Source organism: Manduca sexta, chromosome 28 (genome assembly GCF_014839805.1).
Source record: "Manduca sexta isolate Smith_Timp_Sample1 chromosome 28, JHU_Msex_v1.0, whole genome shotgun sequence".
NCBI lineage: Eukaryota > Metazoa > Arthropoda > Insecta > Lepidoptera > Sphingidae > Manduca > Manduca sexta.
In genome coordinates this window covers 16,552,661-16,577,260 of record NC_051142.1, presented here as the reverse complement: position 1 = coordinate 16,577,260, position 24,600 = coordinate 16,552,661, and the positions used below count along the sequence as shown (strand labels likewise).

The window sequence follows — 24,600 nt, the reverse complement described above, 5'->3', positions numbered from 1 at the left end:
TATTTCGAAATGAGAATTATGAAATCTTATTATACACAATAGTTGTGGGAATGTTATTTAGATTTACGACATGTTTGGAATACTTAGGTACTTTATTTTTTTCGTGTGAAAATTCAAATACAAAAGTATTATCGCAGTTTTGGCGACACATTGTGTTTTTTTATAGAGTGTATTTTTATAGAGAGGAGACTAACTTTTTTAAAAGAGTTTTTTACCGGACGCAACGATGACTCCAACGAAACTTGGTAAACAATTTTGGTGTCCAAATATAATGTTAACTAACAGGAGACAGCCATCCCACTCTGTTTTCCATAACTGATATGGTGCAATGAAGTCAAATTGGCGTGGTAGTGTGTAAAACAAACACGTAAGTATCTAGTTATACATATATACGTGTAGGTATATATATACGTGTTTACTTGTTACTCCATGGTCAAAAAATATACTGTAATTTAATATCCATAAATACGGTCTGCAAATCGTAACGATAATTAGATTCTACATAAATTCTACATAAAAGAAAGCCCACAGGAACCGCTTTGTATGGACTCTTTGCCTCTGCAGCCAGCTATATCATTTAGGTACTAGGTACTGGCTCATTCCAACAGGCTGAAACGAGGCTACATGGTTTTTCTGGCCTGTGATCACGTAAATTTCTTATTCAGCTCCAGCTTATGTGTGATTTGTCAGTAATGTACATATTTGAGAAAGTAACCCGGCCGGGAATCAAACGTCCGTACCCATTGTCCGAGTTAGAAAGCTGTCCGCGTACTTTCCAATACGTGAATATGATTTATAATATTTTGTATTTTGTAAAGATGCTGGGTTTGATATGAAACTGTGGATTATTTATAATTTAATTGAAACGACAGGTATGCCAGATTCCACGAGTTACTCTTTTTAACAAATTTTAAGTGTATTAAGTGTCATTGTTGCAAACCAATGATATAGTAATAAGTATCTTATCCTTGTTACGATAATTTAAACCGTTACGCATACTTGAAGGATCCTGCGTCTAATAAATAAAGCATCGTCATTTATTTTTATAAATAATTTGGAATTTTCGTTTTTCCCTATGAAAGTAATAAGTACCTAGCTATATTAAAATAACTTAATTTTATCAAAGTTACAGGCGCCTTGTACTCGTTTTCGAGGCAATTATTTTGTGATAACTAAGTTGTCAATGTCGCAGGAATTTTGCAACGAAATTAATTTAGTTTAGAAAACTGTTTCAATGATCCAGTAAGTAGGATACATGATAATAAGTACTTACTTATGTAGGATAGTATGCTTATCTACATTCCGATAATTAAAGAACAATACAGAGATAGGTGCTTAAGTAACTACCTAAGTATTATACTTGGTAGGTATTTTAAGTAAACGATATAATTAATTAAGACAACACTAGGTCTTCCAGGGGAAAGTCTCGCCAAATTAAACTACAAAGGATTTAATTTAACTTCGATAAAAAGACAATGAAGCTTAACACCTAGGTAACTATAGGTAGGTGATTTAAAATTTTTCATGTTTACCCCAGAATGAGTTGTCACAATGAACCTCCGTACTGGATTTTTCACCATTATGTTGGTATAATATTATTAACTTATTGAGTATGGATGTGTTACAATTTTAAACTTATATTACATTTAAAACACCATAAAATAAAAAGCCTAAAGTCGAGGAATATAGTAATAAAATCCTCAATATTATATGAAAATCGCGATAAGTATATTGTAAATATCAGTCAGGTTTATATTATTATCATTTTCACGCAGAATAATGTTTAGTAGCATATTTAAAAACGCATAAAAGAATGTAACATATTATCCGGTCGGCGGCCATAATTGGCGCTAAACAAAAATTTGAATATAAACTGGGTCAAACAACGACCGTGTCTCCACAAAATTACTATACAATTTTCTTGATATTAAAGAAAGTGTTACACATTTCCGTTACAATTTGTGTTCATTTTTGGTTCTTCTAAGACATTTTTTGTATCTGGATGTAAGATTTTTATATCAGTAATGAACATTCCTTGGTTGGTCAGTTTAAATTTAAAAAAACTTTTGTTTTCTATAACAACGACCGTTTTTATAAATCCGTGAACCGTGGCGCGTTACGAAGTTCTCCGAGCGTTGACGAAAATACCCGAGTGCGCGATGAAAGTTGTATTTTAGGGTTGTCGGGTTATAAATTCGTATGAATTTTCTTGTTTTGTTGCAATATGTGGTATTTAAAAAATATATAGTTTGTATCATGTTATTTTTAAACCCAGACTGATTATTTCGTTTTGGATAGGTAAGTACTATTATTACAAACTAAATAACATTTTTCCTTTGTTTCATTATCATATAAGTACTGTATATGAAAAATAATTACATTATATGGAAAATTACAGTGTAGAAGCATTAGAGAACTAATTAATAAATAATACAGATGTGAAGCTTCTTTAACAGCTTCGCATTTGTAATATAAAAAGGATGTAAGAAATAAACACATATATAAGCCGCTGGATGTTACACAAATGAAGTCCTAAATTAAAATAATATAAATAATAAATTACTTTATTACTAAAATGTATATTGAAACATATTTTTCGCGAACGGAAACCTGTAATAAAATTACTTATATTATAATATTAATTTGATTATTATTAGCTTAAAAATATGATTATAGTTTGAAAATGTATCAATGGGTTTAAATTATTGCGTATCAATCTTATACTTATTGATTGTTTTTTTTTTGTAATAATAATTTAAAGAAACCATTATTATGCATAATTGTTTTATTTATTGTTAAATATAAATTAAATCAGTTATTTTATTAATAATTTTTGGTTTATGTCGGTAAACTAGTATATTTCGAATGAGAAGAAATAGAAATATACAAGACTAAATATCGAAATTTTATCACTGCACGCTGGTATCACCGAGATTTTTTAAACAACGAACTAGTTTACCGCCAGCGTTCATGAGGAGGACACGTATCGCTCCCCAGTACGTTCCGTGTCTACTTTTACGTGGTCTCTTGTGAAACCGGTTTGAAAGTGAGCCTGTGAGGTGTGGCGTAGGCGATTGTAGTGTCGCGTCCAACCGTAAAAATACTTCGAAAAAACCGCCATTACGTGTAAACTACACAACTTTTTAGATTATTAAAGTGTGTTGTGAATCATTTGTGGAGTTTCCGTTATCTTGAGGTAATCGCTGATACTATAATCTTATTGTCGATATTTCATATAAAACTTTTTGTGCTGCAGGTGCTAAAGTGCCGGCAACGCGGATGCCTACCTGCATTTTATATTTTTTCACCAAAAAACAGTTTGGGTTGGTCAGTTACCTACATTAATCGGGTGTCTAAGAATTTTTATCGGTGAGATCTGGTAAATTCCTTTGTTCGAGTGACTCTTGGATCGTTTTATTTCAATATTCGAGTTTAAAAGTGAAGATCTTTGAGTTGCTGGGATGTACTTTTTATTACTTAAAACAGTCTAGAACTACAACATTTGATGCTAAATTGAATTTAATCATATTTAATATCTTGACTGACCCTAGTATTAAGTGCGTGTGTTTTCGTTGAGTCGTAGATTATGTTTGAATGGTAAAACAAAGTAAGCCCTGACAAGATAAGAAAATTTGTCACTATAGTGAGTGTATAAATAAACAATTTGCATCTAGATATTACAATATAAGTACCTCATTAGTTATTAAGAGAAATATTATATAGACATTTAAAAATCATTAAAAAATTATAGTGAGGTAGATATTTCTTATACGTAAGGAGGTCTTAATATTCGGTTTTTCCGGATAATTGCATGTAGGTATAATAAAGATTTAACTCAATTTACCAGATACATATTTGAAAGTACCTTACCGTACAGAAATCGCAGTTGCAAAAATATTCGGCTTTTATTGCAATATTATCTTCTTTGACGAATCGATTTGTCTCTGCGTAATACCAACTAACCCTGCCGTCCGAGGTCCGATTTTCAACACACTTTTGTTAGTTTTTAATTTGACTGGTTACAAGTGGGGTGTAAATACAGTAGCCTATTGGTATGCTGTTCTATCTCCTTGCTTCAGTTATAATTTGGTACAAATAAAGTTGATTAATCCTCTTGGTATGTTCGTTATTTAAATGTTTGTCAGTGACTCATTTATTTAGTCGTTTTATTCTATTTATTCAAATTGTGGTTTGTAACGGCTATCGTCAGTTAATAGTGATGTTGGGTGGCGTGGGTCAAGAGTTGGACGGAGGTGCAAGAATTTAATTCAAACGTTGGCCCAACATAAACGTCAATAACAATTAAGAAGAACCCACATTTTTAGTATTACATAAAAAAATAATATTTAGACTGATAAAGTAGAATACTTACTTCATAAAACGAAACTATTATAGTTGTATCGGTCAATTGGTAAATCGACATGGAAATGAAACATCAAAAATCTATGAAGATGACTTCGTAGAGCTGCGTGTTACTTTTTTCTTCAGTCAAGTTAATTTTACATTAACTAAGACTGTTTGAGAGATTACAACATTTCCTTCCGTGAGAAGTGATTTTTGCTTACTTGTGTTACGCGGAAGCGACTTGCCTCCACGAAACAGCAAGAACGATCACGTGCGTCCTATTACTTAACATTATTTGCATTTTAGAAAACTAATACTGACTTGGAATTGGCAATAATTTGCCTTCCTTAAGTAGCTTCGGTATGACTCTTCAATACAGACTTGTAATACCTTACAGGTCTCTCCACTACGTTCGATCAAAATTTATAAATTAGCTAAAACTATGGGCAATACATAATATTCCGCCATAGTTAATTCGCTGGTGGTAGGATATATTTTATATCCGCCCGTATAGCGACCACCGCACACAAGATGTTAAAACCCGCCATGGTGGCCCACGTAAGTGTCTCGGTTCCCGGGATCAGCTTGTGTATATACGATTCCAACAAGCCGGCATAATTGTGTCGACTGTCGAGGGGTAATCATTTGTTGTCAGACGACATTCTATTGGACCCAACTTCAATTACCTTTAGGTGCAGAGGGGTCACTTCCATGCCATAAAAAAAACCACATGTTAAAATATTGCTTTGTAAATTATGCAAGATGTATTTGGACCTTGGACTAGTTCGTAAACACTTTGTAAAGACCTGTGCCCTTACGAAAATACCTATCTGTGTTCCATATTTATAACCAGGGGCGTAGCTACCGCCGCATCAGTGATACGGGGCCCCTCAGCTTTGGGGCCCCTTTTGGCCCATACCTATATTAAACCAAGCGGGCGCCCAAAACTTCGCACTGCCCTGAAGAGCCCCCATCATATTATATAGATATATGGTATGGTAACCCTCTATGGTAAGCTACGCTACTGTTTATAAGCAACTCTTAATAAATGTATAGTTAAAAGATTTCAATTAACAACATCAAAGGACTTTTAACAAATTGAGTACATTAATCTGTTTATATGCTTCCAATATGTAGGGACAGAACTTTATAGAATAAACTTAGATCTCGGAATCTAAACAAACTGTTATAATTTGTAAATGGATTATGATACTAGCAATACTAGAGTTTACTTACCCGTTCTTTGAAAACTGCTTTCGGAATAAACAATTGAATTTAGTCATAATTGGAGTATGAAACATTTTCATTTTGGATTTGTGGTTGATATGAAATGTTCCTGGTTTTCATATGAGACGGAAATGCTTTGATGATTTGGGAACTATGCTCTCTGTCTTATTCCGGAGTTGCATATATAATATGCATTATATATAACAGTGGTGAACTGTCCGTATAAGCCGATTCCTACCGGTTTCCCTTTTCCAAATTAATAAAAAAAAAATACTATGATAATATAAAAAAAAAATATATAATTGATTAATCTAAATCAAAGCTTCAACAATATTCATAGTTCAAATTAATTCGTCAAATCGTAACTCCCGCACAGTCCTCACGTTTACCTGTAAAAAAATGGTACTAAATAAGAAAACTAGTTGGCGTTTTGGTCTCATGCTATCATAGCATGTAATGGAAATAATCACGCCAACCCATAGCTGCATTGTCTGCCTAACCCATTGAGTATAACGGCATGAACTTACGTATGTAAATAACTAACTGCATCGGTTAGTGCCGTTTATCCATCCACGTACGTAAACATTGCGCAAAATATCAATGCAACCGTGTTTCCCAATGCTGATTAGCCGCATAACCACATCTAAGCGAAGGAAATGTTTCATACTTTATAGTGTTTACATATAGTTTGTGCCATTAATGGAACCGCAACCATGTAAGGGCTGGAGTTACGAAATGTCGGCCACAAAGTTCTGAGAAATTAGATTTGATATTTTTTCAATACCCATTAAACCCATTACCTCAAAAATAATAAGTAAGCATACAGACGATACTAAAAAAGTCAAGCGCGTGCAATGAGATCAAACCTTTTGGCTGTCATATCTCGGACTAGGCTTGTTATAGATTATAAAATAAACTTAATAATAAAATTCCCTGTTTAATCCCCGAGAATCGTGATATGAATAAGAAAAAGACACGTAGAGCGAGACGTAAGATGTTCTAGGATTTAAAAATAAAAGCGTTGGTTGAAACCGGTCGAGCCGGACCGGTCCTAATGTATTGTTACGTAATGGTAAAAGATCAGGCATCTGCGCCTATACCAGTCCACGGACTAAAATCCCTGTAAACCACACAGCGGGGTCCGGGCGGTGTAGGCAATAAAAAATATCAATGGATTTGATCGCTCTTTATCTGTAGTGACAGCGTCTGTAAGCTGTAAAATCGGTTATAGGGTTAGATATGCTTATTGGGCTGTCAAATTTTTGTTTCGTATGCTAAACACGTTAGATGCGTGAAAATGGAAATGGGCCCGCTGTAGTGAAACACGTAACGTGATCATGTTGATGTATAGTGGTCTTGTCTGCCACTTAGGGGATGCAGGCGTGGGACATTGTCGATAATCTTATATTAGAATAATTGTTGTTAATTGAACACAGCAATCAAACGAGCGTCGGGATTAGACTGATATATTAACTCATGCATTTTTCGCCGGTAGATAAAAATAATTTGACAATTGTGTTCAATAATATATTGACATCTTTCTTCTTTCAAAAACAAAAAATCTTAGAAAAGAATAAAAATATTACTAAACATATGTTTAAAGCTTAAAGATACAAAGAAATGAAAAACAAAAATATGATAATCTTGCTTCCTTTCCCTTATTCCGTTAGAGTTTAGACACTCGAGGCCCAAAAAAGACGATGCCAAATGTTAAAAACACTTCATATTTACCTTAAATGATTATCTTTTCATCTGCACAGGAGTTTGGTGACGATTGACATTAAACAGTGACTTATTTATTTGAATTTGAACTTTATTTCTGTGTAAGTAGCAGTGTTCAGGCACTTCGGTGTTCCTATTTAAAGACATAATAGACTTGTAGGCAATGTAATTTACTAGGCATTATGAGGTTTAGCCTTTGATTAATAGCGTCGCTTAGTGCTACTTCTTGTTATGCAGCGCAGTGAACTTAATTTTGAAATATTGGTGTTCTTGTTATTGTGGTCTAAGGGTAATTGTGATATGCTTACCATAAAGCAAGTAAATTGTTCGTCGAGCATTTACTACAAACGAACATCCTCTATTTAAGTTAGTAGTTAAAAATTTATCAATGTTTACTTTTAGGCAAGCGACTTGTTCGTCTGGTGAATTTTATAAACATCCTTTCGGACCAGTGGTTAAAAATTACATATGCGTTTACATTCGCGGTTACGCGTAAACAAATTCGCGTGGTTTGAAACATCTGCGACCCACTTGAAGTCGCAACTGGAGGGTACAGAAGCTACAGATAAATATGACAAATATGACGCGATAACGCGAAACAGACGCCGTTGGAACGACCATGTTTAAAAACCTCGAATACGAATGCGTGTCTCGAAATATACAAGTGCCAATGCTCAAATCCAGGAGGATATACTCAAGTAAATAAAAGTTAAATGAATACTGTTATTATTAAAGATATTTTCAAGTAAATAAAGAGTAAAACAATTTTTACTATTATTATTAAAACATATGGTTGCAATATCCGTTTAAACAGTTGTTTATTTTTCAAAATATTGAGTTTGTAATTAGCGTAATTTCATGTGTACATACAAACCTTGACAATCCCTTGCGACCGGCATGCCACTGAATTCCCATTTCAACAGGTCCATCCGGAAATCCTTGTAGAAGATTTATGTTCAATGGACACCATTTGACTGAGAATGTATCTAACAAGCACGCCTCTGCCTATCTTTTAAGGATAAAGGCGAGATGCATGTACGTAATCTATAAGAATACATTACGTAAATTTATCACCACTCGCGACAATAGAGCGGAACGAGTGCTCACTTTCATCGTGAGTTTTTCCACCTCTGAGAACCTCTATTGTGAACATCTGACTTTTCCCTTGGGTACTTGGAAACGGGTTGTACCCGCCATTTTGTTTGTAATAGTTTTAAGCGGTCTACTGAATCCTTGTGGAGATTCTTTTTTAAAATATTTACAACTGAACTTAAGAAACTTGTTTTATTTAACAGTTAACATTTGAATTTCTGAAAGAGTAGACATTTTTTTTCAATTAGGTTTTCCAGCAGTAAGCCCAAGTAAGTGTAATAAATAAATACCTACTAGATGTAATTAGACATTCATTTTTTATGGGGGGCAAAAGCATGTTATCGCTACTGCCTCTGGAGGAATAAATGAAACAGTTATGTACAATGCAATTTTACTAAACTTCGTTGCGTTTCATGTGATAGGTAACCATATTATAGTATTGGCTCCATTATTCTAACACTAATTGTGCGGTCTGGTTCTGAATCTTCGCTAGTTACAACTTCAAGTCTATTAGACCAATAGATTACGTTATTTTTCTAAGTAGGCATTTCCAACGCAATTTGTGCGTAATGTAGGCACATTTGAAGATAAATGACTGTGGAACAAACTTTAAAGTAATTAGTGACGCGACGGTCCCTTACGTCTCCCGGGTAGGGCTGTCACGCATTTTTACATTTTAAGTACAGAAGGTATTAAGTCAAAACTTTTTTACGAAAAACATAATATTTTCTAATTAACTTAGGTTTTGTGTCTTTAAAATTCATGTGCGTTTCATGGCAACATCTCAGTTATGTTTTACAGGAATAACATTTAATATATTATATATTCTATGGTGTATTTTGTATCAAGTGTGACTGATGGAAAGAAACCTGTATAATTAGCGAAAATTAATAACTTCTGTTTCTTTAACTTTTACTAATCTTTATAACCTTTCTACTTACAGGTAACTATAACAACAAAGACTATTTCTGGGTAAGATTTAATCTAATTATATGAGTATGTCCAGTCATCAGTTCTAATCTTGTAATTTAATTTAAAATAGTGTGACCGTGAGTAACACGGCAGGAAAACAATTTCACCAAAATGTATTAGGTCAAGCGTATATCTCAAAGAATTTGCGGGGACATATGTAATTATGGTGCGCAGTATTCCTAGAGGTTATTTCTGGCCTTTGAAATGATAGAGGTTGAACTTATTGTCGCATCGGATACAAACCTCTACTAAAAAAGTTACACAAATTTTGACTATCAATCCTGAAAACGAGATTTCATTATAATTTTTTCCAAGTATTGAAGACGTACCTAAAGCGAAAACTACTCTGCCGTTAATGTTTTAAAATTTGCAAAATCGTAAATTTTACGTAGAGTGAGACAGCCCTAATCCCTAAGTGCAACAGGCCGTCTATGATAAACGACAGTTGCTCGGTCCAGAAACAATATTTAACTTTTATTTATTGTTATGTTTTTAATTATAAAACTCGCTTTGGGCCTATTTGGTGTCCATATAATATATTCTTCCGCCATTTTTATAGCACACGGCAGACTATGAGCAGATGGAGCACCCGTAGAAAAGTAATTAATACTACCGTTCATGACCAATATCAGAAGTTGTCGCGTGGCTCATAAGTTTTAGGGAAAGGTTTGAATGAGGGATGTGTAATTCAGGCTTCCATTAGTGACTGTACGGAAACTTACCGCATAGTACATACGTTTTGTATGACTTTTACAACCCCGGTCGAATCCATTAACGCTGAATTGTAATTGGCTCAGATTAACTCATAAAAACATAAAACGCAGTCCATTAATGAAAAAAACTAGCTCTGTTTTCACTGTACATCACTCACAACTCATTAATGCGTTCCTAAAACAGAGTCTGTCCGTCGCGTCGGTGCGTTTCTTAATTAGCTACCACACACTAAGAGCTTCATACAATTTAACTTGTGTTACTATGGAAATTCGTTATGAGTCATTTCTGTAAGTCTCGAAAGCGCTGAGAGCCCCTTATATCGGAAGAGGCTTACGGCATTATCCGACACATTAAAAGAAGAAAAACAATACGACTAAAATCGCAAATGGATCATCAATCTGAATGGAATGGAGGCAAGAGAGTTACAGGTCTGGTTGAATTCAAGTCTCTATCAATGTGGTTTTTTAATAAGTCTTAGTGGTTACATACCTTTAGAAGATCCAATTATTTCGAAGTCATTCATTCATAACTGCAATCTTTGAAATTATCTGATGTCAACTTTATTACCTTCTGCTAATAAAGTTGACATCGGATTACTTCAAAGACTTTTATAGACATTCTCACACATAAATTACCTGCGCTATTTATTTTCAAAAAGCTATCTCCTTAACAGATGTTAATAACATAGTACGTGTGTTTATCTAAATTCTGACCGCGTAACGGTTAACAACTTTATGTCTAAATGTTGGGGAATTAGGCAATACCTTTCACCACGATTGTATGATACAACTTATATGTAATTGCAGTTACAACTAGAACTCCTTAGAGCGATTCTCTCTGGGTACTACCTTTGTCTTCTCCTTAGAAGCAGTGCGGATACGTATTGTAGTGTTTTATTTTGAATGAAATAGTTCTTCTAACTTGGCGAAATATAAGTGCACAAGTTGTGCCTAACCCTTCGGGGATAGAAGGGTGAGTTTGTTTATTACATTTTAATTTTAATTCCTTAGCTTAACTATGGTGTTACCAAGATAATTAAATTATTATAATCCTTGAATACATTAACAAGTAAATTAATTAACGAACCCAATTATGTATGAAATAATGAATATCAAATAATTGGCTCCAGGATACAGATATTATGTCGCTTTCCAATTATCAGAATTGCGTTTGTATTTCGAAACTTAATGGATTTCCCCTCGGGAAATAATGGGACGCGAGCTTTCTCGATGCTTTTTGTCGACACACGGCAATGCCTGCACTGCACCTGATAAGTGCTGTAGTCCGGTAAAGTGTCGATCGGGGACATGTCTCTCGATGGGTCTTATTCTGCTACACATCGAGCAAAGGACTCCATATTACGAGAGTGTTTAGGTGTGTCGGTGAACTTTAACTTATTGTTTATAGTTCACAGTCTACAATTTATTACTAGTAATTCTATCAGATTAGCTGTGTGTGATAAGTATGTGCAAGAATGTTATTATGATGAAAAGTGATGACTGCCAGTATGTCACCGCCAGTCACTGCTTCTTACTATCAGTTGTGTTTGAGTTTTGGGTGCTCTTTCAAAAGCTGTGGGTTTGGTAAGACACTGAAGTCATCAACTTATTTTATGAATCTGTACTGTTAAACACAGTACGCTGGCGACTGTGTTATGTTTTCTGCATGTGGTTATTTTAAAAACAGAATGCTTGAGTCATGAATGAACTTGTGTTGCCACTTGTAAAAAAATAATGAGATGCGGTAGGTTTTCAGTTAATTGGTTTCTTAAAAAAGTTGTATGTCAAGTGAGTCGCAACTAACGAAGAGGCTATTATTATGTCCTTTATTAACATGCCTTTTATTTCGTATTTCTCACTGAGTTAGTTACTTTACTAGCTTTTGACATCAAGACAAAAATGGGTTTTATAAGAATGGGCTTCATACTAGATGCATAACATTTAATACAACCATTTAATTGAGTACCAATAAAATATTATATTGCTGGACTTATTGGCCTGCCAGAAATCATCTACCAAAGTTGTAAATGATTATTCGAAATTCTTCACATTAATTTATACTTTGAGCTTTAGTCGGGTATTTTTAGGTTACTAACCCATATACCAAACGATCAAGAGTTAAAATATGCTCCAAAAATTTATTCTCCATTTAACACTAGCGATCCAATGCATGCAAAATAAAGCGTCAATAAAAAGGATATAAGCATTCTAAATACAAAACAAAACTGGCAACCCAATAAATCGTGGTACAATTTATCACTCCCGCTGGCAACACCGGAACATCTGTCAATGACACGCGGGAAACGCGACGTTCCTTTTTTGAAATTCCTCCGCGCGGGCGAGGTCGTGACGTCAGAGTTATGTCTCAGGAAATGGGGAGTATTTCAATTAGGTTTTTTGGGATTTATATTTCAATTTAAAGACGAACAGTTGGAGAATTTGTTGCATTCCATACTACATGTATTAGAAGGAAATAAATGTTAATTTGGACGTTTATTTTTTCTGTTTTGTGGTAAAAGTCTTAAAAGAGCAAGTGAGTTACCAGATCACATAATTAACCAGATTGCTAAAGTAACGGTGACTACCAGCCACCAGGTTTAAAGGGATATAAATGGAAAATATTTGTCTACCTTCCGGCAATCTGATCACATGAAACATTAATGCTACTATTTCACCTTGGTTTTCTGTAGAACTGTGGTAGCAAGGGTCTACCATCGAACCAATTCATGCTGTAGATCTAAAACTGTCTGGCTTCTGGCACTTGTAATTGATTGGTTTGTGTTATAGTACAAAAACGAACTAGGTTAATCAACTTTTTTGTACGTAACGGTTTCTTGGTATTTTAAATTAATTGGTATTTTATTATTTTTCATCGGAATAGGTTAATATATTTTTTTAATATATTAGAAAATAATTTAAACATTGCCTCGGTGCAATTTGACTGCCTCGGTGGCGTAGTTGTATTGCATGTCCGGTACAATAGCGCTCTGAGGTCCTGGGTTCGAATCCCGGGTCGGGCAAAGTGATATTTGGGTTTTTCTGCTCAGTATCAGCCCGGAGTCTGGAATTTGTGCCCGATATGGCGATAGGCTCGCCCCCTATCACATCATGGGACGGAACATACTTGGCGAAAAGTGGGTGCCCTAGTTGCGCCTCTGCATACCCCTTCGGGGATAAATGCGTGATGTTATGTATGTAATTTAAACATTAGCTTAGCAGAGAGCGAAAAGTTAATTTAAATGAAATCAGCAGTGTTGCTTTTTCTACATAAAATTAGAACATTGAAATATTAAGGTTCTATAAACTCCTGCAATTGGCAACACGATACATTTTGCATGAAAAAAGTGCAAAATCTACTGCATTATACTGCCTTTCTACATACGAAATCTACCTTTTTAGTAATTCTATTCCCATGTTGTTTCTGTTACCTTGTCCAATATACGTTTAACAATCGTTGTTAACACGGCACCCTTAAATCCCGCCCTAACCATAAGCCTTCTTGGAATCCATTTTGGAATGTTTGATGTCACGCCTGTGTGCCTATTACTCATACTGATATAAAAGGTCTAGAAGGTTGTTTAATATGACGCCTCTTTGATGTAGAGTCATAGGTTGTTTCATAAATCGAATAAGGTTTTGTGTTAGGTTTAAATCGTTGTTTAAGTTAGGAAGAAATTCCAACTACTTCCAAATAAATATTTTGGAATACTTCGAATCTCATAAATAATTCATTAGGTCGTATCTTAATGTTCTTAAGACTTAAACGCTATTAAGTTATGTTTATTCTACTTTCACAAAATCTATTTATTTAATTAAAGTTGGCTGTTAAATGTTTATTTCGTTTACCACAATAATAAAACAGTTTACAATATTATGGTTATTGAATTACCGTTTTCTACACACTACATGCAAAGCATAATTTTTACGTAAAACAGCTTTAATTAAAAATAACAAATATTTTTTACGACGGAACAAGACTATGTCAGGTATATGTTGCTTGACTTTTAATTGTTGGTGGTGCAATAATTGTTTATGTTATGTAGGATGTTGTGTTTTTAATTTTTCATCTTTGTTCCAACTATAAACTTCTTTCTTTCTTCTTCTTTCTTTCTTTAATCGCCAATTTATACTTGCCGAGCACCCAGAACTTTAAATTACAAAGTCCTGCTTGGCATTGCGTTCCTCACTCAGACATCAATTTATCGTCCTCGAAAATCGAGAGGAGCCGACGCGCCTCGCCTCGCCTCTTGCTGGCAAGCAACGTGAAAGCACTGTTGCTTCAGTTTGAATAACATTGAAATTTTAAGCAAGTAAATTAGCATTGTATTATTTGTCCATATATTTTTAACAAGGTAAAACTCCATTTTTTTTTCGCAAGGTTTAAGGCGATACCTCAAATTTCGTCATATTAAATTTTAAAGGCCGAAATATCCATGATTATTAATTATTTTTACGTTTTTCTTTCAACTGCGAGAACTAATCACTAACTAGACGTGAATTTAAATTCTTTACTTGCCAATACTTGTTTAATTACCCAGATTAAAGCCGAAACAAAATGTATGAAAATGGACCTTGAGGTATCGCCTTAAGGAAGATAATTCAGTATTATATAGCTTAGTCAGCTGTGTTTATTTTATATGAAAATTCAATTAACAACTTTGGAGTTTGTTTTAGTGAAAGTGAATACAAATAACGGTAGTTTTAGTTTATAACTTATTTAAATAAACACACTCTACTGGTTCAGTGGTATACGATTTTCTGGGGTTTTCCATTCGAAAAGCATACTTAACTTGTATGGTATTTAATTCCAATATTAGCTAGACATATTATAATATAAAATCAAGTTGTACGTGTGCTTTCACTTTGGCGATTGAGATAATATGTTCTGAATTACATACAGAATAAATATCCATCGATTTCTTATGAAGAGTATTGAAGAATATTTATGACATTTTGGAAGTATAGATATAATTTGGACCTCTGGCATTCCCAATCCCACTTTAAAAAAAACCCTACTTGGTAATAAGTATTATAATTTACCGAACAACTTCCAATCTCTATAAACGAGACGAAAAAACTTAAAAATATCAAACGGTATGTTTTTCGCGCGCAAAAAAGGTTTACCTCAACAAAAACAACCAAATTAGTTCTTATAGTGCATAAAATAAGAGACAATGCGAATTTCAAAATGGCGCGCTAAGGTCTTTAACCCGCACGACCGTTAGTTCCCGCGCAATCAATATGGCCGAGCAAAAACCACCATTCGAAGTTCGAACTAATCCTTTGTGGATTTTTGATGACAAATATGTTGGTTTATTGGTTTAATAATTATAGGGTTTGTGATCCGGCAGGTATGTGATTCGATTTCCAGATTGAAAAATAATATTGATTTATCGTAGTGTCAACAACGTATTGTAGTGAAAAAGTATTAACCTTGTGGTAGTTAGTATGCACGGTCCCCATCGAAATTAGTACCCAATTTGTTTATATGAATAAACTGCCTTCACATAAATTAGCGAAAAAGAACAAATTTTGTTCCTACAAAAATATTACCCAACCGGAAAATCAACCCTCGACGCATATAATATTTAAATACTCGTCACGTACAAAATCCCGTCATTTACAGTTACCCAATCATAATTAAAACTGTTTAGAAACGCGACCTTGATGTAACAAAAAGTTTAACGGGCGGTTAATGCGTTGCGTAGTTCAAATAAGGTTATGAAGTAGCTTGACCCTTGAGTGCAGTGGCGGACTGCATTTATATTAGGTTTTATCCCGACGTTTGTATTTCCAAGATCGGGGAACATGAGAATCCGTTGTACGTTGTGAACTGAGTACACGAATACATATATTTAAATTTAGATGTAGATTTAAATTTAATACCTCATATAAATGAAAGTATATGTATTATACATATACTTTCTCATTACTGGGAACGGGCCTCCTCTACTAATGAGGGGGATTAGGCCTTAGTCCACCACGCTGGCCTAGTGCGAATTGGTAGACTTCACACACCCTTAAAAATCGAGTGGGAAACTTCACAGGTATGCAGGTTTCCTCAAGATTTATTCCTTCCCCGTTAGAAGTATTTGTGTATTATAGCTTACTTTAACGGTGAAAGAAAACATCTCGAGGAAACCTGCATACCTGAGAAGATCTCTACTTGAATTTTGAGGGCGTGTGAAGTCTACCGATCGGTACTAGGCCAGCATGGTGGACTAAGGCCTAATCCCTCTCAATAGTAGAGAGGGCCCGTGCCTAGCAGTAGGACAGTATATAAAACAGGGCTGATATTGTTATATATCTCTAATATGTATGTTCAGCTTGTAAAGCAGTTTATATCGTCACTAATATAAATGCCAAAGTAACTATTTAATTAATATATTTTCACAGAACACGGTACTTTCATAGAACACGGAATCCCCGTCTCAAGTCTTAGCATTCCAGTGCATTCCACTCCCCGATATTTAGAACTCTTTGGTTTTATTTAGATAAACTAGGTCTCGCTGTCATGATGAATGGGTCGATGAGTCCGATAAGTTATCGAAACGATTACAATGTTTTGATAAAAGTATGCGAAGGTCCTTCATTTGGAGAGAGATAGCAGGATATTGCTGATAGCATTACACGAATGGGTTTGACCTGTGAACATTACTTCATTAGAAACTAACTGTGAGATTTCTGGCCGGATTAAAATCCCTACCCATTGTTATTTTCATACGGGCACAGCAAATATACCCAGCTGCACCTGATGGTAAATGGAGCCCTATAGAATGTTAACTGACGAGGGATGATTATCCCTCCATAGTCGACACAATTATGCCGGCCTGTTGGAATCGTATATCTGGCTGATCCCGGTACGCGAAACACTTACGTGGGCCACTATGGCGGACCGTATATACACTGGCTGAACAGAACACGAAACACTTACGTGGACCACTATGGCGGGTTTTAACAATTTGTCTACGGTGGTGGCTATCAGGACAGGTATAAAAATATCTTACGACCAACATTGTCTTCACTAAAAGAATATAATGCAATAACAGTTCCGCGGCATATGTTAAAAACAACTGCAGCAGTCTATATTTCAAGGTCCTCTAACAATCTCATAAAATCCCTCTTGATTCGAACCCACTGGTCGCAAACCTGTTACTGAGTTAGACAAAGCCATAGCGTCACAATGAACAGGCCCGGGCATGCAACCCGATACCTCACAGTGAAAGGCGCGTCACATATAGTTCAGGAGACACGCTGTAAACTTAACTTAATTTTACAACGGATATTTTACGCGGCCGTCTCAGGAGAGTAATGTTTCCAAATGTATGTAAAATGGAATGAAGAGGCGGGCTTGTTCGCCCGATGGTAGATCGGCTGCTCATGAATACAACATAACTTTAGATTACAAAGTATTGCATGGCGTCTGCGCTTGTCACATTAAGATAAGATAAAAAATCGCATTAAATACAGTAATAACACTGGCTACAGTGCTTTCTGGTGGGTACACTGCAGTGCTTGCGTACTGACTCCAGTGGTACAAACAGTGGGGAAACTTGTTTTTTGCATATAAAATCGATTTCAGTACATGTCAAGGTCTCACCATAACTGTATTAAGTACTAAAGCAGTAAATGCCACGTTGAGCGGCTGTGACCTTCGGAAGCCCCAGTTAATTGCCTTTTACAACAGGCAGAGTACAACATAGACATCTACAAACCCCCTTATTTCAGAGTGGAAATGCCGGTCAATGCGCAACCTGATGGCTAGTCACAGTTCCTTTAGTCTCACTTTAGTGGAGAAAGATGGAATCGCTTTGGTCCTGTTTTTGGTGGCATACTCTATTTAACACAACTCACAATACTGAAGAAGTAGCTTCCAGTAGCGAAGGGCGAAATTTTCCGGAAAGGAACCCGACATAACATATATTACTAATGATATGCATAAATTTGGTCTGCAAATCGTCCTAATGATAATTAGATTTTACATAAGTTACGAAAGGGAAGCCGGTAGGACTAGTGTAATATAGACCTTTCGCCACTGGAAGCTACCCAGATGAAATCTCGCATTTTTTAAGTCTATAGAAACTAGTTTAGATCCATACCGATTTCGACAAGCATTGATGCACATTAAAGTAAATTAAGTAGATACAATTTAAAAATCCAGCTAGAATACTTTTTTAAATTATCCCTCTAGTGCCAAGTAATGCAGAGTGGTAGAGTTGTGTGACTAATTAATAAAGTTTAAAATAATACAGTAAGTGGGATTTTATATTTTTACTATACAAAGGCCACAGCATCACAATGAACAGGCTGGGTATGCAATCCGATCCCTTACGGTGAAAGGCGCATCTCATGTAGTTTAGGAGTCAGACTGCAACATTTTATCATCATTCATCATTTCAATTTAACCCTGTATAACTATATAAAAACAACCAAATTTACACAATAGGCGTATTGCAATGTTTAATGCGTTTACGTTTTTACACGCTCTCTCATCGTGTTATGGCAGGCACGCTGAGTCGCCTTGATAAAGAGGCAGAAAACTCAATTACTTGCGAATAATATGCCCAATGTTTCAACGGATATGCGTTATTGTATTTATATTTTACTATATTTATATATTGCATGCAATTTATGTATTATAGCGTTAAGGAAACGTTTTTTTAATTGGTGCAAAGCAAAATAACTACTTCACACACAAATTCATCACAATATTATGTTTAATAGGTAATTGTTGAATTCCTTTAAATTCCTTTCTACTAACATACTACTGAATGAATCCTCCAAGCCGAATTTTTGGCCACGGCGGCCAATCTCAATGGAGATCTGACAGGTACGCAAGAGATATTATAGTGCATAAGTGTTTTCGCAATACACTGGTGCACTCTCTGTTCCTTCACTCTCACAGTGGTGAGACGGCAATCCGACATGACCGGAGAGGGATCAGACGCAGGTCCAACGGCTTTACGTGGTAATATACTACTATAGAAATATATAATAATAATATCAGCCGTGTACCTAGTCTTGCCATAAATATTGTAATAAAGAAAAAAGAAAATTGTTAACTGCAAATAACATTTATTACTTTTACAGTGTGTCAGTTTAATACATAAATATAAAACAATTAAAAATATAAAAGCTTATTCGAAGTGGTCTCCATTGGCTGCAATACAGTCCTTTAAACGATGAGGCCAGTTATCAATAGAAGCACGCACTCTTTCCATGGGAAAATTCTTCACTGCCAATCGTATAGATTGTTTTAGGGACTCCAAATTATCATGGCGTTTAGAGCAAGCTGTACTCTCTAAAACTGACCACAAATCATAATCCAGCGGATTAAGATCGGGACTAGACGACGGCCAGTCTTCAGCTCTGATGAAGTCCGAAACGTTCGATTCCAACCAAGACTGCGTGGACCGAGCTTTATGACCCGGCGCCGAGTCTTGCTGGAAGGACCATACTTGGTTATTGAACATGGTGATGTTAAGGGGCTTAACTACCTTCTCAAGAATGGTATCTTGATACACTTGTGCCGATGTTTTGATACCTTTTTCACAAAAATATGGCTCAGTCACTCCTTCATAGCTAACACCCCACCAAACCATCACTGAAGTCGGATAATGTCCACGTTGCACTCTGTCGACTAATTGGGAAGCTTCCTTAGAGCTTTGAGCATAAATACGGTCATTTTGTTTGTTAAAATGTTGCTCAATTGTAAAAATTTTCTCATCCGTAAACAAAATTTTTCTGTGACCTCCCTTTGCGTACCGCTTCAGTAGTTGTTTCGATTTTACCACCCTATTCTTCTTTAAATTATCAGTTAAGAAATGGCCAGTGCGTCTCTTATAGGCTGCAAGTCCTAAGTCATCTTTTAAAATACGCGACATGGTTCTAGGTGCTATCTTCATTTCCCGAGATAAAATCTTTTGCTTTCGGACAGGATTTCTTCGAATTCTTTCCCTTACTGCTTTGACCACCTTTTTCGTACGAACACTACGTGGACGGCCAGATCTTTTTCTGTCACAAACAGAGGAGGTCTCATTGTACCTATTAATAGCCCGGTACACAAACATTTTACTAATACCAAGTGTATGGAGAGTTTTAAAAATTGCATTTGGCTCCATACCTACTTTGTGTAATGCTATCACAGCGATTCGGTTCTCTTTATCACCCCACACCATTTTAATATCGCAAAATATTTTACAATGTATTGGCGCCAAAATGAGAAAACACAATGAACAATCGTATAAAAATGACAGATTCGAAATTCAAATGTAATATTTTTTTATAATTAAGTGTAACAGTATTTATGGCCAGACTAAGTATTATATACTGTCCCACTGTTGGGCACGGGCCTCCTCTACTACTGAGAGGGATTAGGCCTTAGTCCACCACGCTGGCCTAGTGCGGATTGGTAGACTTCACACAACCTCGAAAATTCCTATGGATAATTTCTCAGGTATGCAGGTATCCTCCCGATGTTTTCCTTTATCGTTAAAGCAAGCAATAATTCACAAAGAATAGGTACACACAATTTTTTTTTAAAAAGTCTAGGCAGTCCGTTCCACATCCAACTAGGCTATCGCTGATTGGAATATACATGGATGATTCTATACACATTGTGTTAAGCTCTACGTAGTAACCGGCCGGCCGACCGCACACAACAAAAAATATTAACGCTTATATGGGTCGTCGACCTTACATTATGGATACGACTAGCCACGAGAAATCTGTGGTGCATCGGACTATGTAGTGCCTGCGAGATGAAGCTTTGAATACTCTAAAATTAACTGAAGTTGTCGCGGTACTGGCGATAGTTGGTCCTGTTGAATGTCGTCGCGCAATGGTGCCCCGGAAAAAATATGTAAAAATACTAATATAGTAAAATTACTCAGTGAAGTATGAAAGAAAATACAAAACCTCCCATGACTCACTTCAAATTATTTATTTTAGTAATGAATAATACGAAAACGAAGGTTTTTTGTGAAGTTAGATGCGGTTAAAAAATTATGCTGATTTTAATAATGCCAATATAGCTTTTTTAATGCCTTAATAGGCAAACGAGCAAGCGGTCCGCCTGATAATAACCAGCATTCTGCCCATGGTTTGGCACATTACTGGAGCTACAGCCAAGGCGTTGTCTACCGGAACTACTAAGAACTAGAAGCGGCGTGTAGCGAAAACATTTTGCTGTCTCCTTCACACCCGTGCAGTAATGCTGGTGACGTGACTCCGATAGTCGTGCATTTCTTATCTGCTATTCATTTACTTTTCCAACAGATTTGAAAGCCTCATCTAAAATTATACACAACCATCTTCACGAAAAAAGCATTAAGATCTGTAAGATTTTTACGTACTTCTCGATTCGAATGTATGTTGCTTGCGTTATCAGCAACTATGCAATAATGCTGAGTTGTAATAAAAACTATTATGTAGGTCAGACATGACTTTACTGTACTGGTATTTTCATGTGCGGCGCGTTCCATTTAACGAAGTATTTTAAGGCTTAATGAATTGAACATTGTTTTACCCGTCTAGCCTTCGCGAAAAAGCCATTCTTTGGTTCATGTTTCCAAAATGTGTGCCGATCACGCAAACATTCGTCTCGGTACGGGATCACACCTGCGGCCTCCGGTTTACTACCGGTTTATTGTGAACCGCGTCAAGAAAGCAAAAGCATGTTCCAACAAAACCAAGAATGGAGATTAGGGAAGGGATGGTTGTGTTTGGACTTCCGGATATCTCGACAAAAATCCAATCACGTCTTCGCATTGAAAAGCGATGAAACCGTGTTATCTCAAAATAAAACTCGTTTCAAACCACGAGACGAGCGTGTTACTTCCCATAGTTTAATCAGTTGATTACCTGTAAAGCTATTAGGGTCGGGTCGACGGACCTATAACGTTAATCTTCACGCTTCTACAGTTGCTGGGCAGAGCTTATCAGACCTACTTTCAGTATTGCAAAATTTATGCACTGCTGTAGTTAGGATTTATAGTTCGTGTGAAGTTTTCTGGGTAATAGGTGTCCCGTATTATGCGGTGGCCAACTAAACATCTTTCGTTCGGGAAATTCGGAGCCCTTTCTTAGTGCCGAACAGGCCAACCGCAGGGCTTTGGTTGATATGCCTATAAGTGTATAATATTATATCATGAGAGACGGTTCATCAGAAACTCAATACGTACCATCTTATTGAGCAGTTAAATTCTTACACGCAGACTCCTCTGTGGCTGATGATAGCACTGGTTACATGAAAACAAAAATGTTTATTATGCTCATGCCATGTCGTTTCGCTTATTTAGTAGACCGTATTTGCATATCAAGGCCTAAACAAAGACTGTCAAATAAACCTAAATTTAGTTTGGAACCCGGACGGATTCCCAATGAAAACCCATTAGCACTAAACTAGATTACTGCGCATTACTGCTCGCAATGTCCTAATTGAATATTATTCCAATTTGTGTGCCAGTTAAGTATATTTTTGATTGTGGATTGCTTTTATAATTTTTACTTCGTAGGAAGTGTGCAAGAATTTTTGTTGGGTGTTAAAGACATTGATTACTAGGCATTACGAGTCGTTTACTTTTGTATCAAGGTGACTAGCATTATGTGCTTTGTTATTGTTTATAGACACGCATTTTCCATCACGCGAGTAATCTCGTCTCGTTCAGGGCCCTGATTCTCTGCCACATTATTTTGACAGTTCATACCAAGCAGGTGACGTGCCTCATCGCGGTTATGACAATTGGAATTGACACACAGAATACCATTCCACGCTAATTTCATAAAGAATTTATTTTATCGTTACACGGGCGTGATACGAGTGTACTCATTCATGCAGAATATGGCGCCTACTATATATAATAAAAATACTATCCACCCTCCTATGCCTTTAATTCAAAACTACCCTATTATCTAATAGTGTATGATAAAATCAATTTGCGTCGGTTTTTCCAGTTTTCCACCGCGGTAATGAGTGGATGTTATATAATGGGGTAACAACCCTCAATCAATGGCTGCTAGGTAACGGAGTGACAACAATGACGTCAGAGGGCGCGCATCACACCGATGGTAGAGCCTATATTAGCGAGTTGGCCACGTTACCATTTGTACCGAGATTTTCACACGTTAATTTCTCATGGTGGTTTGTGTCTTGTATGCATTGTATGTATTAATTTCTCTAGAGGATGAAGGAAATGCGAAGGAAATTTTGTCGTTGAGCGATTGTACATACATTTTTATTTCAATTTTAAGGATATTGAATCGTCAGTATAAAAACTGTCCTTTATGATAAATTTTGAATGTCTATGCGACGACGAGCGCAATGCAGTGCAATATTATATCATAGACTTAGTGGTTTTGCTACTGCATCTGCTCTCTAGGCAGACAAGGTACCCTGTAGCCAGTAGTTTCATAGTATTTACCCTCGACCAAGCGACATGTTAGCGTCAGCTCGCAGTTGTATATCAAATTCTCTCTAGACCTATGCTAATATTTGGAAGGTCATAAATACAATTCGGTGTGACAAGTGATAGTGCATTAGTTATGGAGGTATTCGTCCGGTGCCAGGCACCTAATGTTAATTTGTGTTTGCTCGCCCGTGACGGACAACATACGGGCCGTAATTGTGGACGGAACAGTCGTATAAACGCGTGGAGTGTTTTTAATAGCCACGGTGAATAAATCTCTAAGCAACTGTTGTTTTAATACCGATTTATATATTTGTTTTAATAGCGGCATTGCGACAATAGATTGGGCAGTTAGCAATACAATGTTAATGGATCAATTGGCCCATCTACTTAGTTCCTTGTCGATAAAAAGTGCAAAATATTTAACTAATTTAAAATAATGACTATAAAAAATGTTCAAGGTTATGAGTTTTCACGTTATAGTCATGATGCATTCTGCAGAAGCAGTTCATTCGTTCTTATATAACAAACACTGAGTTTAGAAAACATTCTATCGGACGTAAATAATTTGAAGCCTTAATATAAATGAACAATTTCAAAACTCATTTAAAAATCACGCGTTACTGCCCACAATGAAATTCCGTATGTTTCCAAACAGCCCCACGTAGTAGTAATATTTTCCACGGAATTTATTGGAACGGAACCAACGAATTGCACAAACTAACACCTAGCTATTGTCTGGATGTTTTTAATTTTATTCGAGGGCGAATACCCTAATTTTTTGTTACTTTTTGCTTTTAAAATATAATTAATATGGCTTAACGCCATTGTTGCTTGTAAAAATGTTTTCTACCCCGGTTTCTGGAAAAGGGGAAAATACGTGAGCTACAACTATATGTTCAGGTTGCACAAAGAATAGTAAACTTAGTTTCCTATCATTATTTATAGCAAAAGGTATTTCACAATGCACCAACAACGGTATTGTTGTGTGTGTTTAATTTATAGACGGTGATGATCATTTATTATTTAGTAGTCTAGTTATTTGTTTACCTTATTCCACCTATTATTTCTTCTTTTGTATCTATAGAACTAGTCCACTCTTCAAATACCTTTATGTCTATTGA

General features: G+C 35.8%; 1 protein-coding gene across 11 annotated transcripts in view; it reads left to right on the top strand.

The window, feature by feature from the left end:
• The first annotated feature begins 2,965 nt into the window (after positions 1-2,965).
• The window catches only part of LOC115456160 (fasciclin-3), a 100,092-nt gene continuing 78,457 nt past the window's right edge, over positions 2,966-24,600 (top strand). For 10 of the 11 annotated variants that reach the window (XM_037444531.1, XM_030185099.2, XM_037444530.1 and 7 more), the window contains exon 1: positions 2,966-3,196. The gene's annotated coding sequence lies outside the window, so the exon portion shown is untranslated. Of the gene's footprint in view, positions 3,197-9,328; positions 9,358-24,600 lie in introns of all 11 variants that reach the window. The other variant, XM_037444528.1, reaches the window with a different exon arrangement.